Here is a 16,897-nt window from a genome sequence, read left to right on the forward strand (position 1 = left end):
ATTTTCTTCATCCATCACAGGAGGTAGCTATTGTAGCTACGTGGGGAAGATGCAAAAGATAAAGCATATGGTGCTACCAAGGATCAAGGATTCATCAAGGGTCAGAAATCCTTCTTGGGAACAGAGTCAAGATGGAAGGCTCAGATTGATGAAGCTTGAAGTGATGGGATGAGAAAGAGGTAATTGCATGTTGGTTTTTGCATTCGGTTCCCTCTCTCTTCTCACTCTGTCTGAACCGGTTTGTTATTGAAGAAGAAAAAGTTGGCTCGGCTAGACCGGTTTCAACCTTGGAGGCTTCTCCTTGTATAATAACGGTGAACAGTCAAGGCTTGAAGCAAGGAGAAAAGAGTGAAAGCACAGAGTTCTCTCTCTTCTCTCTCTTGTGATAGAGACTAGATGTAGGCTGCATTGCAGTTAGCAGCTGAACCAGGATACTTCTTGGTGTGATTCTCTCTTTCTCTTCTACTCCATTACTGTTTTTGTTGCATAGAGACAAAATTGAAAAATATCTTTTCCCCGGTTACGAGACAAAAAGAAAATGTCTCTTGACTAGTGACGAGACAAAAAGCAAAAATATCTCCTCAAAGCATTCTAAAAGGCAGAAAGTGACACTCAGCAAAAAGGGGGTAAGATTGAACCCCCCTTCTCTTAGCCACTGATAATCATCAGGAGCATATTGAGCTAATTCATGATAGCACAGGAAAGAAGTTCACAGTGAGGGGCGGGATTTTAGCCCCTATGACCCTCTTCCTTAGAGGAGTAGACCATCAAGCTAGTGACGTTAAGGAAGCACTTTTTGGAAGGCAACCTAACCATGAGTATCCTTTATCTTTATTTCAGTTAATTTTCATTTTTTATTGAGTTAAATTTTTCAGAGTTTCTTATAGTTTTTTTGGTTTAATCTTGTTTGTATCATACACAGTGCTTAGAACAGGGACATAAGACTTCAGAATGAAGAACAAAACACCCTGGAGTACATTTACTCAAAAGGCTTGGGCGCTAAATGCTAGGGAGTGCGTTTAGCGCCAAAAAGGGGGCATGGAGGCTAGCGTTAAATGCCAGGTGGGCGTTTAACACCCAGCTAGGGTATAATTTTGGAGTGTTTGCACCCCATCCAAGGCGCTAAATGCCAGCTAGACGTTTAGCGCCACCTATCTTCCAAAAATAAAAACAAAAAACAAAAAAGGTGTTCCATTGCTGGTGTTAAACGCTAGGACTGGCGTTTTGTGCCCAGTATGCTAGTTTCGGAGATGAAGGAGGGATTTAACCCAAGGATAAAAATCCAACCCCACCAACTTTGACCAATAACCCCTTCTCTCTCCCCCTTACCCACTTTTCCATTTATCTTTCAACTCGCCCCCACTTCACCCAATCACCACTCTTCTTTCCCATCAATCTCTCTTTCCCATTAACCAATTTCAAATTCCATTTTCCTCCCACCCTTACCCCCATAACCGAACCCTATCCCCACCCACTTCTACAAATACCCACCTCTTCACCTCTTCTCCCTATATAACCATCTACTGCCTTCCATTTTACTATCTCCATCTTTTCATTCAGTATCTTCTTCCACTCTTCCTCTTCCCACATAACCATGATCACCCCCTCCTTCCACTCTCTTTTTCTTTTCGCTTTTCTATTACCACATTGCTTTCTATTCTTCTTTCTCTTTTATTTTCCCTTTCGCTTTTCTCGGGGACGAGCAAAACCTTTATGTTTGGTAGGCGCTCCACTTTTTCTTCATTTTACTATCCCTATGGCACCTAAAATTGGTGAATTCTCCTCAGGAAAGAGGAAAGAGAATGCCACTGCCTCCAGTCCTTATGACTTCACTCGGTTCTTTTTCAAGACCTACAAGGATCACTTCCATAAGATAGTGAGCAAAAAGAAAGTGATTCCGAAGGCCCACTTCGATCTGAAGTAGGATGAGTATCTGGAGATCCAGTACCAGATTCTGAGACAGGGTGGGGAATTTCTTACTAACACCATGAACGACGTGGGTTTGCCTATGGTTAGGGAGTTCTACGCTAACGCTTGGGTGACGCACAATCATCCACAAGGCGTGAACCCGGACATGAACAATTAGCGCACCATGGTCCGAGGATTGATTACGGAGTTCAGTCCCGAGAGTGTGATGGAAGCATTACACCTGCCACCATCCAGAGAGGACCCTCATTCATACACTCAGAAGGTCAACACTGACCAAAGAATGGACCAAATCCTTGCTGATATTTGCCTCCCCGGAGCATAGTGGAGGAGCAATGCCAAAGGTCCGCCGTACTAGCTGGGTAGGCATGACCTAAAGCTGGTTGCTAGAGGATGGTTGGAGTTCATTCAATACTCCATCATCCCCACAAATAATCGGTCCGAGGTTACTATGGAATGAGCAGTGATGATTCATTTCATCATGCTCAGTAATGAGGTGGAGGTGCATTAGGTGATTCCTCTGGAGCTCTGCTACAAAGCGGTAAAGGTTTCCACCTCTACTAGATTAGCTTTCCCTCATCACATCTTCTGTATGTGTGAGGCAGCCTGAGTTTGTATTGATGGAAATACCCCTATTGAGGTCGATAGGCCTATCACTAGGAGGGGTATGGAGTATGCTAGAAAGCACGGGCATGTACCACCACAGGAGCCAGTTCCACTGCCTCATTAGGAGCTTTCGGAGATGCCTCGAGGATTATATTTCTCTCCCCGTGACTACTGGGACCAGTTGACCACATCCATAGTGAAGCTGATATCATCTATTAATCAGCTGAGGATTGAGCATCAAGACCACTCCGTCCTCCTCCACCAGCTGGTGGAGGAGCAACGGAGGCAAGTGAGCAACATAGATGAGCTGAAGTGCCAGATAGGATTCCCATGACGGAGCAGCAGCCGCCATGACTGAGGTGGTTGAGTTTCTTTATCTGCTGTTTTCTTTATTTTTCTGTTCCTCGGTATTTTATCTTATTTCCTATTTTTGGTTTGAAGCTTCTTCATGATCACTAGGAGTAGTTTATTACTTCTAGTTTAGTTATTTATTTTTTTATTATTCTATGTTTATTTTAAATGATGTCCCATGTATTGCTTACCAAGCTTGAAAAATCAAAAGAAAAAGAAAAGAAATAGTAAAATACATTAGACTTGAGTACATATTTTGAGGTTTTCTAAATATTTTGATGTGGTGGCATTATCTTTAATTTCTGAATGTATGAATAAGCAGTGCATATTTGATTTTGAAGTTAAGAATGCTGGTTCTTGAGGCATAGGAACTTAGAAAAGCATTGTGGATGTTTTACTTAAGTAAGACATTGATCGTTGAAGCAAAACAATCAGCAAAAAGAAAATCAAATAAAAAGAAAGGTCCAAGGCTCTGAGCATAAATGGTTAGGAGGGTCAAAATTGATCTAAATCTCAAAAGTGTTATTTCCCTAACCATATGCTTGTGGTGTGGAATGTGTCAGACAACCCTTGAGACAGAACACTAAGTGTTGTGACCAAATAAAATCACAGAGTATGCCAAAGGCTCCGAGCACCACTGACTAAGAGAAACTAAAAGAAAAATTAGAACTCAAAGAGTTCCTCAATTAAATGCTTGTGGTGTTTTTGTATCAAGTTAAGCTTAAGAACAAAGCACTTAGAGTCACGGTTAGGCTGAAAGTGCAAAGCACCAAAAGAAAAGAAAAGAAAAAGCTGTGTTCAAGGATCAATTATAGCCTAAAGAAAGAGAATCTATAATATCATCCAGGTTCTAGTGCTGAGAGACATTAATATTTCTAAGCTTCAAAGGATAGTGAAATGCCAAGTCTGTTCAGAGTTAGAGTATCTTTAGCCCCACTCAGTACGTAGACATGAGCTTAAAGAAACACCCAAGTCTTGAGCATTTTTCTCTTCTTTTCTCAGCCTGAAATTGTTTTAGTTGCTTGAGGACAAGCAACAGTTTAAGTTTGGTGTTGTGATATGTGAGCATCTTGCACCTTTTTTTCCTGTGTTTTCTAGTTATTTTTAGTTATAATTTATTAAGTTTTATTATGTTTTAGTACAAAAATCTTCTTTGGATGCTACTTTGAGTTGTTTTAGTGTTTTCATCAAGTGAAATTCGGAACAATTTGGCAGAGTTTTGAGTAAAAAAGAGAAGAGTTGGAGCTACCCCTTTGGGCATTAAACCCCAAGGTTGCATTTAGCACTAGCAAGCCCAACAAAAAGCAACGTTTTTACCCCTTTATCTGAGCTAAACGCCCATCTAGCATTTAGCGCTAGGCAAGCTAACCCGAATCCACCCTCATGGAGCATCTCTTGTTGGATTTAGCTTTTATTACTTATCTTATCTTTTATTTTTGTAAATTTTATTTACAAATAATATCTTTTAGTTTTTGGATTTAATATTTTATTTTATTTTCAAATCAAATTAGTTTAGACATAAAAGGAAAAAGATTCACCCTTTAGAGGGCACCGGATCTTTTCTCTTCTACACTTTTCAGAACCCTTGTTTTCTCTGTAAGTCATGAGCCATTTAGCCTCTTAGGTTAAGGTTAGGAGCTCTGTTTATTTATGGATTAACACAATCATTTTTGTATTTTAATTAATGTACTGATTCATTTTCAAGGATTACTTTTATTCTTAATTTTATGAATCTGGGTGGAACGGGAGTATGACCCTTAATCTAGAAGCGTTCTTGACACCCTCGGGAGAGGTCTCTCACCTGGACACAGCTTGAAAGTAAATTCCTCCTAAATTTCTAATTACTTGAACTAATCTGGATATGTGATATATAATCCATTTAGCTTTGGGTAATTAGGGTTTTTGTAGCCATAAACTAGATTTGAACTTAACCCTCTAATCAGAATTGAGTGACCAAGGGATTGGCAGTTAATGAATATTAGAGGAGACTAAATCACTAAGGAATTAGGGTTTAGTCAATTACAGTTTGCCATGAAATGAATCTTGCATGATTAAAATAGTTGGTAAGAAAACTTAATCCGAAAAAGTAAACATCTCTGATACCTTAACTATTTTCTCTCACTGTTTTCACACCAAACTCATTATTTGCTTTCTTTACTCGTTATTCATCATTTAATGCTTTTGAAACCCATAAAGCCCACTTTCCATTCGCTTGACTAAGCCAATCAGTTGACCATTATTTCTCATTTTTCAGTCTTCATGGGATCGACCCTCACTCACCTGAGGTATTGATGAGCGGATAATTTATACGTTTTTTGGCATTGTTTTTAGTATGTTTTTAGTATATTTCAGTTAGTTTTCATTATATTTTTATTAATTTTTATTTAAAATTCACTTTTCTGGACTTTACTATGAGTTTGTGTGTTTTTCTGTGATTTCAGGTATTTTCTGGCTGAAATTGAGGGACCTGCGCAAAAATCCGATTCAGAGGCTGAAAAAGGACTGCAGATGCTGTTGGATTTTGACCTCCCTGCACTCGAAGTGGATTTTCTGGAGCTACAGAAGCCCAATTGGCGCGCTCTCAATTGTGTTGGAAAGTAGACATCCTGGATTGAATGACTGTGATGAGCTTCAAACTCGCGATTGTGGGGTGTTAGTGACAGACGCAAAAGAATCACTGGATACTATTCCGACATGATCAAGAACCGACAGATGAATAGCCATGCTGTGACAGAGCGCGTTGAACATTTTCACTGAGAGGACGGGACTGTAGCCATTGACAACGGTGATGCCTAACATACAGCTTGCCATGGAAAGGAGTAAGAAGGATTGGATGAAGACAGTAGGAAAGCAGAGAAATGGAAGGGACAAAGCATCTCCATACGCTTATCTGAAATTCTCACCAATGAATTACATAAGTATCTCTATCTTTATTTATGTTTTATTTATCTTTTAATCATTAATCCTCCATAACCATTTGAATCCGCCTGACTGAGATTTACAAGATGACCATAGCTTGCTTCTTACCAACCATCTCCGTGGGATCGACCCTTACTCGCGTAAGGTTTATTACTTGGACGACCCAATGCACTTGCTGGTTAGTTGTGCGAAGTTGTGATAAAGAGTTGAGATTGCAATTGAGGATACCATGTTGATGGTGCCATTGATGATCACAATTTCGTGCACCAAGTTTTTGGCGCCGTTGCCGGGGATTGTTTGAGTTTAAACAACTGACGGTTCATCTTGTTGCTTAGATTAGGTATTTTTTTTTCAGAATTTTTAAGAATGAATTCTAGAGTTTAAAGGGGATGTCCTTATCATCACCAAAGCTGATTGATTCTCATCAATTTAGCTCTTGAATGTAATGTTCTGTTGAAGCTTAGCTAGCCATGTCAAATCTTTTTAGACTAAAGCTTTAGACTAACATTGCATGATTCCTGGAATTCTTATTAAAAATTTTGAATCTCTTTATTTTCTCTTCCATATAATTTTCGAAAAATCCAAAAAATTTTAAAATCATAAAAACCAAAAATATTTTATGTTTCTTGTTGAGTCTAGTGTCTCATTTTAAGTTTGGTGTCAATTGCATGTTTTTATTCTTCTTGCATTTTTTTTCGAATTCAATCATGTGTCTTCATTAATCTTCAAGTTGTTCTTGATGATTTCCTTGCTCTGATCTTTAAATTCTCTTGTCTTGAGTGTTTTGTTGTTTCTCATATGCATTCTCAATTTGTTAGTGTTAGTAGTATACAAACTTCTAAGTTTGGTGTCTTGCATGCATTGTTTATTTGATTTTAGTTGCATTTGGATTATTCCCCATCATTAAAAATTCAAAAAATTTTATTTGTGTCTTTTCAAGTCAATAATACAGAGAATTGAAGATTCAGAACATACAGCAGAGGAATTACACAGAAAAAGCTGGGCGTTCAAAACGCCCAGTGAGGAAGGAAAACTGGCGTTTAAACGCCAGCCAGGGTACCTGGCTGGGCGTTTTATGCCCAAAAGGGTAGAGTTTTGGGCGTTAAACGCCAGAATGGATACCATTCTGGGCGTTTAACGCCAGGATGGCACAAGGGGGAAGATTTTGTTTTTAATACAAATTTTTTCAAGTTTTCATAATTTTTCAAAATCAAATCTTTTCCAAATCATATCTTTTCAATCATATCTTTTCAAAATCAATTTCTTTCCATTTTCAAAAATACTTGCTAACAATTAATGATTTGATTCAACATTTCAAGTATGTTGCCTTTTCTGTTGAGAAAGGTTTAATGTTTGAATCATATCTTTTCTTGTTAGCCAAGTCATTAATTTTAAAAAATCAAATCTTTTTAAATTGTTTTTCAATCATATCTTTTCAATCATATCTTTTTAAAACCATAACTTTTCAATCATATCTTCTTAATCACATCTTTTTTAAAATAGTTTTCAATCATATCTTTTTGCTTTCTAATTTCAAAATCTTTTTTTTAAATTTCACTTAATTTCCTTCCCAATCTTAGTTTTCGAAAATCTATTACCATTTTTCAAAATTTCTTTTAATTAATTCACTTTAATTTTCGAAAATTTCTTTCCCTCTTCTCACATCCTTCTATTTATGGACTAACACTCCTCCTCAATGCACAATTCGAACTCTATCTCTCTTGATAAGTTCGAATTCTTCTACCTTCTCCTTCTATTCTTCTTTTCCTCTGACACATCAAGGAATCTCTATACTGTGACATAGAGAACTCCATATTTTCTTGTTTTCTTCTCTTTCATATGAGCAGGAGAAAAGATAAAGGCATTCTTGTTGAAGCTGACCCTGAACCTGAAAGGACCTTGAAGCAAAATCTAAGAGAAGCTAAAGCACAATTCTCTGTAGAGGACCTAACAGAAATCTTCAAAGAAGAAGTCATGACAGCCGAAAACAACAACAATGCAAACAATGCAAGGAAGGTGCTGGGTGACTTTACTGCACCTACTCCCGACTTCTATGGGAGAAGCATCTCCATCCCTGCCATTGGAGCAAACAACTTTGAGCTTAAGCCTCAATTAGTTTCTCTAATGCAACAGAATTGCAAGTTCCATGGACTTCCATTGGAAGATCCTCATCAGTTTTTAGCTAAATTCTTGCAAATCTGTGACACTGTCAAGACCAATGGGGTTGACCCTGAGGTCTACATACTTATGCTATTTCCTTTTGCTATTGAGACAGAGCTAGGATTTGGTTGGACTCACAACCTAAAGAAAGCCTGAACTCTTGGGAAAAGCTAGTCAATGCCTTCTTGGCAAAGTTCTTTCCACCTCAAAAATTGAGTAAGCTTAGAGTGGAAGTCCAAACCTTCAGACAGAAGGAAGGTGAATCCCTCTATGAAGCTTGGGAAAGATACAAACAATTGATCAGAAAGTGTCCTTCTGACATGCTTTCTGAATGGAGCATCATAGGTATCTTCTATGATGGTCTGTCTAAACTGTCCAAGATGTCATTGGACAGCTCTGCTGGAGGATCTCTTCATCTGAAGAAGACGCCTGCAGAAGCTCAAGAACTCATTGAAATGGTTGCAAATAACCAATTCATGTACACTTCTGAAAGGAATCCTGTGAACAATGGGACGAATCAAAAGAAAGGAGTTCTTGAGATTGATACTCTGAATGCCATATTGGCTCAGAACAAAATATTGACTCAGCAAGTCAATATAATTTCTCAAAGTCTGTCTGGAATGCAAGCTGCACCAGGCAGTACTAGGGACACCTCATCTGAAGAAGAAGCTTATGATCCTGAGAACCCATCAATGGAAGAGGTGAATTACATGGGAGAACCCTATGGAAACACCTAAAATCCTTCATGGAGAAATCATCCAAATCTCTCATGGAAGGATCAACAGAGACCTCAACAAGGTTTCAACAACAATAATGGTGGAAAAAACAGGTTTAACAATGGCAAGCCTTTTCCACCATCTTCTCAGCAACAGACAGAGCATTCTAAGCAGAGCCACTCTGACTTAGCAACCATGGTCTCTGATCTAATCAAAACCACTCAAAGTTTCATGACTGAAACAAGGTCCTCCATTAGAAACTTGGAGGCACAAGTGGGTCAGCTGAGCAAGAAAGTCACTGAACTCCCTCCTAGCACTCTTCCAAGCAATACAGAAGAGAATCCAAAAGGAGAGTGTAAGGCCATCAAAATGGCCGAATTTGGAGAGGAGAAAGAGGCAGTGAGTGCCACTGAGGAAGACCTCAATGGACGTCTACTGGCCTCCAAGAGTTCCCTAATGTGGAACCATGGGAATCTGAGGCTCACACTAAGACCATAGAGATTCCATTGGATTTACTTCTGCCATTCATGAGCTCTGATGAGTATTCTTCCTCTGAAGAGGACGAAGATATCACTGAAGAGAAAGTTGCTAAGTACCTTGGAGCAATCATAAAGCAAAATGTCAAGTTATTTGGTAATGAGACTTGGGAGGATGAACCCCCTTTGCTCACCAAAGAACTGTATGACTTGACTAGGCAGAGATTACCTCAAAAGAGACAGGACCCTGGAAAGTTCTCAATACCTTGTGCCATAGGCACCATGACCTTCAAGAAGGCCTTGTGTGACCTAGGGTCAAGCATAAACCTTATGCCTCTCTCTGTAATAGAGAAGCTAGGGATTTTTGAGGTACAAGCTGCAAGAATCTCACTAGAGATGGCAGACAATTCAAGAAAATAGGCTTATGGACTTGTAGAGGATGTTCTGGTAAAGATTGAAGACCATTACATCCCTACTAATTTCATAGTCCTAGAGACTGGGAAGTGCATGGATGAATCCATCATCCTTGGCAGACCCTTCCTAGCCACAGCAAAGGCTGTGATTGATGTTGTAGAGGAGAATTGATCATTCAAGTGAATGAAGAATCCTTTATGTTTAAAGCTCAAGGATGTCCCTCTGTAACCATGGAGAGGAAGCATGAAGAGCTTCTCTCAAAACAGAGTCAAACAGAGCCCCCACAGTCAAACTCTAAGTTTGGTTTTGGGAGGCCACAACCAAATTCTAAGTTTGGTGTTGAACCCCCACATTCAAACTCTAAGTTTGATGTTGGGAGGTTCCAACATTGCTCTAAACATCTGTGAGGCTCCCTAAGAGCCCACTATCAAGCTACTGACATTAAAGAAGCGCTTGTTGGGAGGCAACCCAATGCTATATTTATCTATTTCCCTTTGTTATTTTATGTCTTTTATAGGTTGATGATCATGGGAAGTCATAAAATCAATTGAAAAAGTAAAAACAGAATGAAAAACAGAAAGAAAAATAGCACACCTTGGAGGAAAATTTGCTGGCATTTAAACGCCAGTGAAGATAGCAAAATGGGCGTTTAACGCCCAGTCTGGCACCATTCTGGGCGTTTAACGCCAGAAAGGGGCACCAGACTGGCGTTTAACGCCAGGAATGGGCAAGAAGCTGGCGTTAAATGCCAGAAATGGGCACCAGCCCGGTGTTTAACGCCAGGATTGGCAGAAGGAGCATTTTTTTCTCGCCACTTGGTGCAAGGATGAATTATCCTTGACACCTCAGGATCTGTAGACCCCACAAGATCTCCACCTACCCCACCACTCTCTCTATTCTTCACCCATTCACCAATCACCTCAATACCTCTTCCCCAAAAACCCCTCACCTATCAAATCCCACCGTTCTCTTCACCACTCAAATCCATCTTTCATAAAACCCCACCTACCTCACTATCCAAATTCAAACCACTTTCCCTCCTAAACCCACCCATAATGGCCGAAACCTACCCCTCTCTCCACCCCTATATAAACCCTTCTTCACTCCTTCATTTTCACACAACCTAAACACTACTTCTCCCCCTTGGCCGAACCACAAAGGCCCCTCCATCTCATCTTTTTCTTCTTCTTCTACTATCTTCTTTCTTCTTTTGCTCGAGGACGAGCAAACCTTCTAAGTTTGGTGTGGTAAAAGTATTGCTTTTTGTTTTTCCATAACCATTTATGGCATCTAAGGCCAGAGAAACCTCTAGAAAGAGAAAAGGAAAGGCAAAAGCTTCCACCTCCGAGTCATGGGAGATGGAGAGATTCATCTCAAGGGTGCATCAAGACCACTTCTATGAAGTTGTGGCCATGAAGAAGGTGATCCCCGAGGTCCCTTTCAAACTCAAAAAGAGTGTATATCCGGAGATCTGACATGAGATCCGAAGAAGAGGTTGGGAAGTTCTTACCAACCCCATTCAACAAGTCAGAATCTTAATGGTTCAAGAGCTCTATGCCAATGCATGAATCACCAAGAACCATGATCAAAGTGTGAACTCGGACCCAAAGAATTGGCTTACAATGGTTTGGGGGAAATGCTTAGATTTTAGTCCGGAAAATGTAAGGTTGGCATTCAACTTGCCCATGATGCAAGGAGATGAACACCCCTACAATAGAAGGGTCAACTTTGATCAAAGGTTAGACCAAGTCCTCATAGACATTTGTGAAGAGGGCGCTCAATGGAAGAGAGATTCAAGAGGGAAGCCGGTTCAACTGAGAAGGCATGACCTCAAGCCCGTTGCTAGGGGATGGTTGGAGTTTATCCAACGCTCAATCATTCCCACTAGCAACCGGTCCGAAGTTACTATAGACCGGGCTATCTTGATTCATAGAATCATGATTGGAGAGGAAGTAGAAGTTCATTAGGTTATATCCCAAGAACTTTATAAGGTGGTGGACAAGTCCTCTACCTTGGCAAGGTTAGCCTTCCCTCATCTCATTTGTCACCTCTGTAATTCAGTTGGAGTTAACATAGAGGGAGACATCCTCATTGATGAGGACAAGCCCATCTCTAAGAAAAGGATGGAGCAAACAAGAGATCCCACTCATCATGAAATCCCTGATATGCCTCAAGGGATGCACTTTCCTCCACAAAACTATTGGGAGAAAATCAACACCTCCCTAGGAGAATTGAGTTCCAACATAGGACAACTAAGGGTGGAGCACTAAAAACATTCCATTCTCCTCCATGAAATCAGAGAAGATCAAAGAATCATGAGAGAGGAGCAACAAAGGCAAGGAAGAGACATTGAGGAGCTCAAGCACTCCATAAGATCTTCAAGAGGAAGAACAAGCTGCCATCACTAAGGTGGACCCGTTCTTTAATCTCCTTGTTCTTTATTTTTTTGTTTTTCAAATTTTTTATGCTTATGTCTATCTATGTTTGTGTCTTATGATCATTAGTATCTTAGTGTCTATGCCTTAAAGTTATGAATGTCCTATGAATCCATCACCTTTCTTAAATGAAAAATGTTCTTAATTGAAAAAGAGAAGAATTGCATGAATTTTGAATTTTATAACAGATTAATTATTTTGATGTGGTGGCAATACTTTGACTTCTGAATGTATGCTTGAACTGTGCATATGTCTTTTGAATTTGTTGTTCACGAATGTTAAAATTGTTGGCTCTTAAAAGAATGATGGAAAAGGAGAAATGTTACTGAGGATCTGAAAAAACATCAAATTGATTCTTGAAGCAAGAAAAAGCAGTGAAAAGCTTGCAGAAAAAAAAAAGAAAGTATGTGCGAAAAAATAGAGATTAAGCAAGCAGAAAAAGCCAATAGCCCTAAAAACCAAAAGGCAAGGGTAAAAATAAAGTCGTGATCCAAGGCAAAAAGAGTGTGCTTAAGAACCCTGGACACCTCTAATTGGGGACTCTAGCAAAGCTGAGTCACAATCTGAAAAGGTTCACCCAGTTATGTGTTTGTGGCATGTATGTATCCGGTGGTAATACTGGAAGACAGAGTGTTTTGGGCCACAGCCAAGACTCATAAAGTAGCTGTGTTCAAGAATCATCATACTTAACTAGGAGAATCAATAACACTATCTGGATTCTGAGTTCCTATAGAAGCCAATCATTCTGAATTTCAAAGGATAGAGTGAGATGCCAAAACTGTTCAGAGGCAAAAAGCTAAAAGCCCCGCTCATCTAATTAATACTGATCTTCATAGATGTTTTTGGAATTCATTGCATATTCTCTTCTTTTTATCTTAATTGATTTTCAGTTGCTTGGGGACAAGCAACAATTTAAGTTTGGTGTTGTGATAAGCGGATAATTTATACGCTTTTTGGCATTGTTTTTAGTATGTTTTTAGTATATTTCAGTTAGTTTTCATTATATTTTTATTAGTTTTTATTTAAAATTCACTTTTATGGACTTTACTATGAGTTTGTGTATTTTTCTGTGATTTCAGGTATTTTCTGGCTGAAATTGAGGGACCTGAGCAAAAATCTGATTCAGAGGCTGAAAAAGAACTGCAGATGCTGTTGGATTCTGACCTCCCTACACTCGAAGTGGATTTTCTGGAGCTACAGAAACCCAATTGGGGCGCTCTCAATTGCGTTGAAAAGTAGACATCCTGAGCTTTTCAGAAATGTATAATAGTCCATACTTTGCTAGAGATTTGATGGCACAAACCGGCGTTCCAAATCAGCTCAAGAATTCTGGCGTTTAACGCCGGAACTGGCACAAGAATGGGAGTTAAACGCCCAAACTGGCACAAAAGATGGCGTTTAACTCAAAGAAAAGTCTCTAAACATGAAAGCTTAAATGCTCAGCCCAAGCACACACCAAGTGGGCCCGGAAGTAGATTTTTATGTCATTTACTCATCTTTGTAAACCCTAAGCTACTAGTTCTCTATAAATAGGACCTTTTTGCTATTGTATTTTCATCTTTTGATCAATTTAGATCTTAGGATCATCTTTGGACGTCTAGTTCTTAGATCATGGGGGCTGGCCTCACGGCCATGCCTAGACGTTGTTCTTATGTATTTTCAACGGTGGAGTTTCTACACACCATAGATTAAGGTGTGGAGCTCTGCTGTACCTCGAGTATTAATGCACTTACTATTGTTCTTCTATTCAATTCAGCTTATTCTTGTTCTAAGATGCCACTTGTTCCTCAACTTGATGAATGTGATGATCCGTGACACTCATCATCATTCTCACTTATGAACGTGTGCCTGACAACCACCTCCGTTCTACCTTAGATTGAGTGGATATCTCTTAGATTCCTTAATCAGAATCTTCGTGGTATAAGCAAGAATTGATGGTGGCATTCTTGAGAATCCAGAAGGTCTAAACCTTGTCTGTGGTATTCTGAGTAGGATTCAAGGATTGAATGACTTTGACGAGCTTCAAACTCGCGATTGTGGGGCGTTAGTGACAGACGCAAAAGAATCACTGGATTCTATTCCGACATGATCGAGAACCGACAGATGAATAGCCGTGCTGTGACAGAGCACATTGAACATTTTCACTGAGAGGACGGGACTGTAGCCATTGACAACGGTGATGCCCAACATACAGCTTGCCATGGAAAGGAGTAAGAAGGATTGGATGAAGACAGTAGGAAAGCAGAGAAACGGAAGGGACAAAGCATCTCTATACGCTTATCTGAAATTCTCACCAATGAATTACATAAGTATATCTATCTTTATTTTATGTTTTATTTATCTTTTAATCATTAATCCTCCATAACCATTTGAATCCGCCTGACTGAGATTTACAAGATGACCATAGCTTGCTTCTTACCAACAATCTCCGTGGGATCGACCCTTACTCGCGTAAGGTTTATTACTTGGACGACCCAGTGCACTTGCTGGTTAGTTATGCGAAGTTGTGATAAAGAGTTGAGATTACAATTGAGCGTACCATGTTGATGGCACCATTGATGATCACAATTTCGTGCATCAGGTATTACTTGCACGACCCGGTGAACTTGGCGGTTCAGTTGTGGATATTCCGAAATTCCGCACTAATACTCCTCACTCTATTTTCTTTTTTTCTTTTCCCGGGAACGAGCAAAAGTTTTATGTTTGGTGTGGCCTCACCGCTTGTTCCTTGATTCTTATATATGGCACTAAAAAGAGAAGAGCCCTCTTCAAGAAAGAGAAAAAAGAAGGCCCCTCAGACCAGTCCGTTTGATGCCAGCCGGTTCAGTTCCAAAAAGCACAAAGAGCACTTCTTTGAGACCACTAGGAAGAAGAATGTTATTTCGGAATCGTGGTTTGATCTCAAGCCAGATGAGTATCCAAAAATTCAGGAGGAGATCCAAAGAAGAGGCTGAGGGATATTATGTGACCCGTAGACTGAAGTGGCCAGTTGAAAGTCCAGGAATTCTATGCCAATGCATGGGTAACATATAAGCACGTGTAGTGTGTCAATCCAAGTCCAAAGAACTACTGCACCATGATCAAAGGGATAATTCTAGATTTCAATCCGAGCAGTGTAAGGGAGGCATTCCAACCACTGCCTGCAAGGAATGATGACCACTCCTATTCTAAAAGGAAGAGTGGCAATTGGAGGCAAGACAAGATTTTTACAAACATATGCCTTCTAGGAGCCCAGTAGAGGCTGAATTCAAAAGGGCAGCCTTATCAGTTGGGGTGGCATGATCTAAAGCCAGTGGTCTGACATTGGTTGGTGTTTATTGATGACTTGCATCATCTATGTCTTTCTCTTATCTAAAAGGACCATAAAAGGAGTGAAATCTCATTCAACCAATGTAATTTCATGAACTAAATGATGAATATTATGGTACATTGCTTTGAAATGAGTTTTGTTGAATTTCAGGTGAAAAGAGCAACAATAGGAGAAGGAAGCAAGAAAGAGAAGCTAGGCATGTGAGTTGGGCGTGCCACTTGAAGAAAACACCAATAAATTGAGTGGGTGTGGCATGCTAGCTAAGGGGTGTAGCACGCCAGTTATCAATACCAGAGAATAGTCCATTAAGCTTACTATGGGCGTGGCACGCCAGAGGCAAGCGTGGCATGCTAACTATGCATTCCAGGGAGCATTCTTGAAGACTCACTATGGGCATGGCACGCCAGAGCCAGGCGTGGCACACCAACTGTATAATCCAAAGAGAGCAACATCTCCTAATCCCAATAAATTCTCCATATTCTTATCTTCTCTATTCTTTATAGCTTTTCTTTAATTTCTATTATTACCCATTCCCTATTTACAATTCAATCGTTTATGTTCCAGCACTTTACATTCTGCTCACATACTTTCTGCACTTTATTGCTTTCCTTTACTTTTAAGTCATTTACATTTCTGCTATTTAGAATTCTGCACTCATCAATTTTTATTGATTAGCTTAACGAAAATCACTCATTAACTAAAGTTGCTCAATCAATCAATCTCTGTGGGATTCGACCTCATTCAAAGTGAGTTATTACTTGGCAATAATTTGGTGCGCTTGCCATAGAACAGATTCATTATATAGTGAGTGAAATCTGGTCATCATTTATCCAACGCTCCATTATTCAACAAGTAACCATTCTAAGGTTACCGTGGACCGGGCAGTGATGATCTACTGCATTATGCTCAGGAATGAGGTGGAGGTGGAGCTCACGATTCCACAAGAGATATATAGCATTGCCTCCAATGCGTCTGCACATGCTAAGCTGGCCTTCTACATCTCATCCACCACCTTTGTGATGCCACGAGAGTGCGCCTAGAGAACAACCTCCTCATCCCTATAGAGGGGCCGATCTCTTGGAGGACCATGGAGTATGCGTGAGAGTATGTACGGTCCCCTAGAGAAGAGCTAGCAGTAGAAGGAGAGCCAATTTCCCCTCCTTAGCAGGAGCAGCACATGATGCCTCAAGCATACTATTTTGCACCACAGGAGTATTGGCATCAGCTGACTTCCTCTATTGAGCAGCATTACTCAGCGTTTAGCACCACAAGCCTCGTTCTTCATGCCAGGATTCTGTAAAGCTGTTGCTAAACACCATGACTCGACTTTTAGCACCAAGTACCTCGTAAAGTGTACCATGGTTCTGTGAAAGTGGCGCTAAATGCCACTACTTGGCGTTTATTGCTAGGCATCCAGAAAGCTTAAAAATCAATTATGTTTGGTGGCACTAATCGCATCAACAGCTCTCTCAAAAAGCTCATTTTAGTTTCTAATTTAACTTTTAAATTAAAAAATATAATTTTTAGGGTTTAGAATTTAAATTTTTGAAAAATTAGGATTAGATATAAAAGGAGAAAAGATTC

General features: G+C 39.8%; 1 non-coding gene across 1 annotated transcript; it reads right to left on the reverse strand.

The window, feature by feature from the left end:
- Positions 1-8,180: 8,180 nt before the first annotated feature.
- Positions 8,181-8,288, reverse strand: LOC112700151 (small nucleolar RNA R71). The gene has a single exon (XR_003153069.1). It is a non-coding gene; the product is annotated as a small nucleolar RNA R71 (small nucleolar RNA).
- Positions 8,289-16,897: the final 8,609 nt, after the last annotated feature.

Source organism: Arachis hypogaea, chromosome 6, assembly GCF_003086295.3.
Source record: "Arachis hypogaea cultivar Tifrunner chromosome 6, arahy.Tifrunner.gnm2.J5K5, whole genome shotgun sequence".
In the NCBI taxonomy this organism is placed as follows: Eukaryota; Viridiplantae; Streptophyta; class Magnoliopsida; order Fabales; family Fabaceae; genus Arachis; species Arachis hypogaea.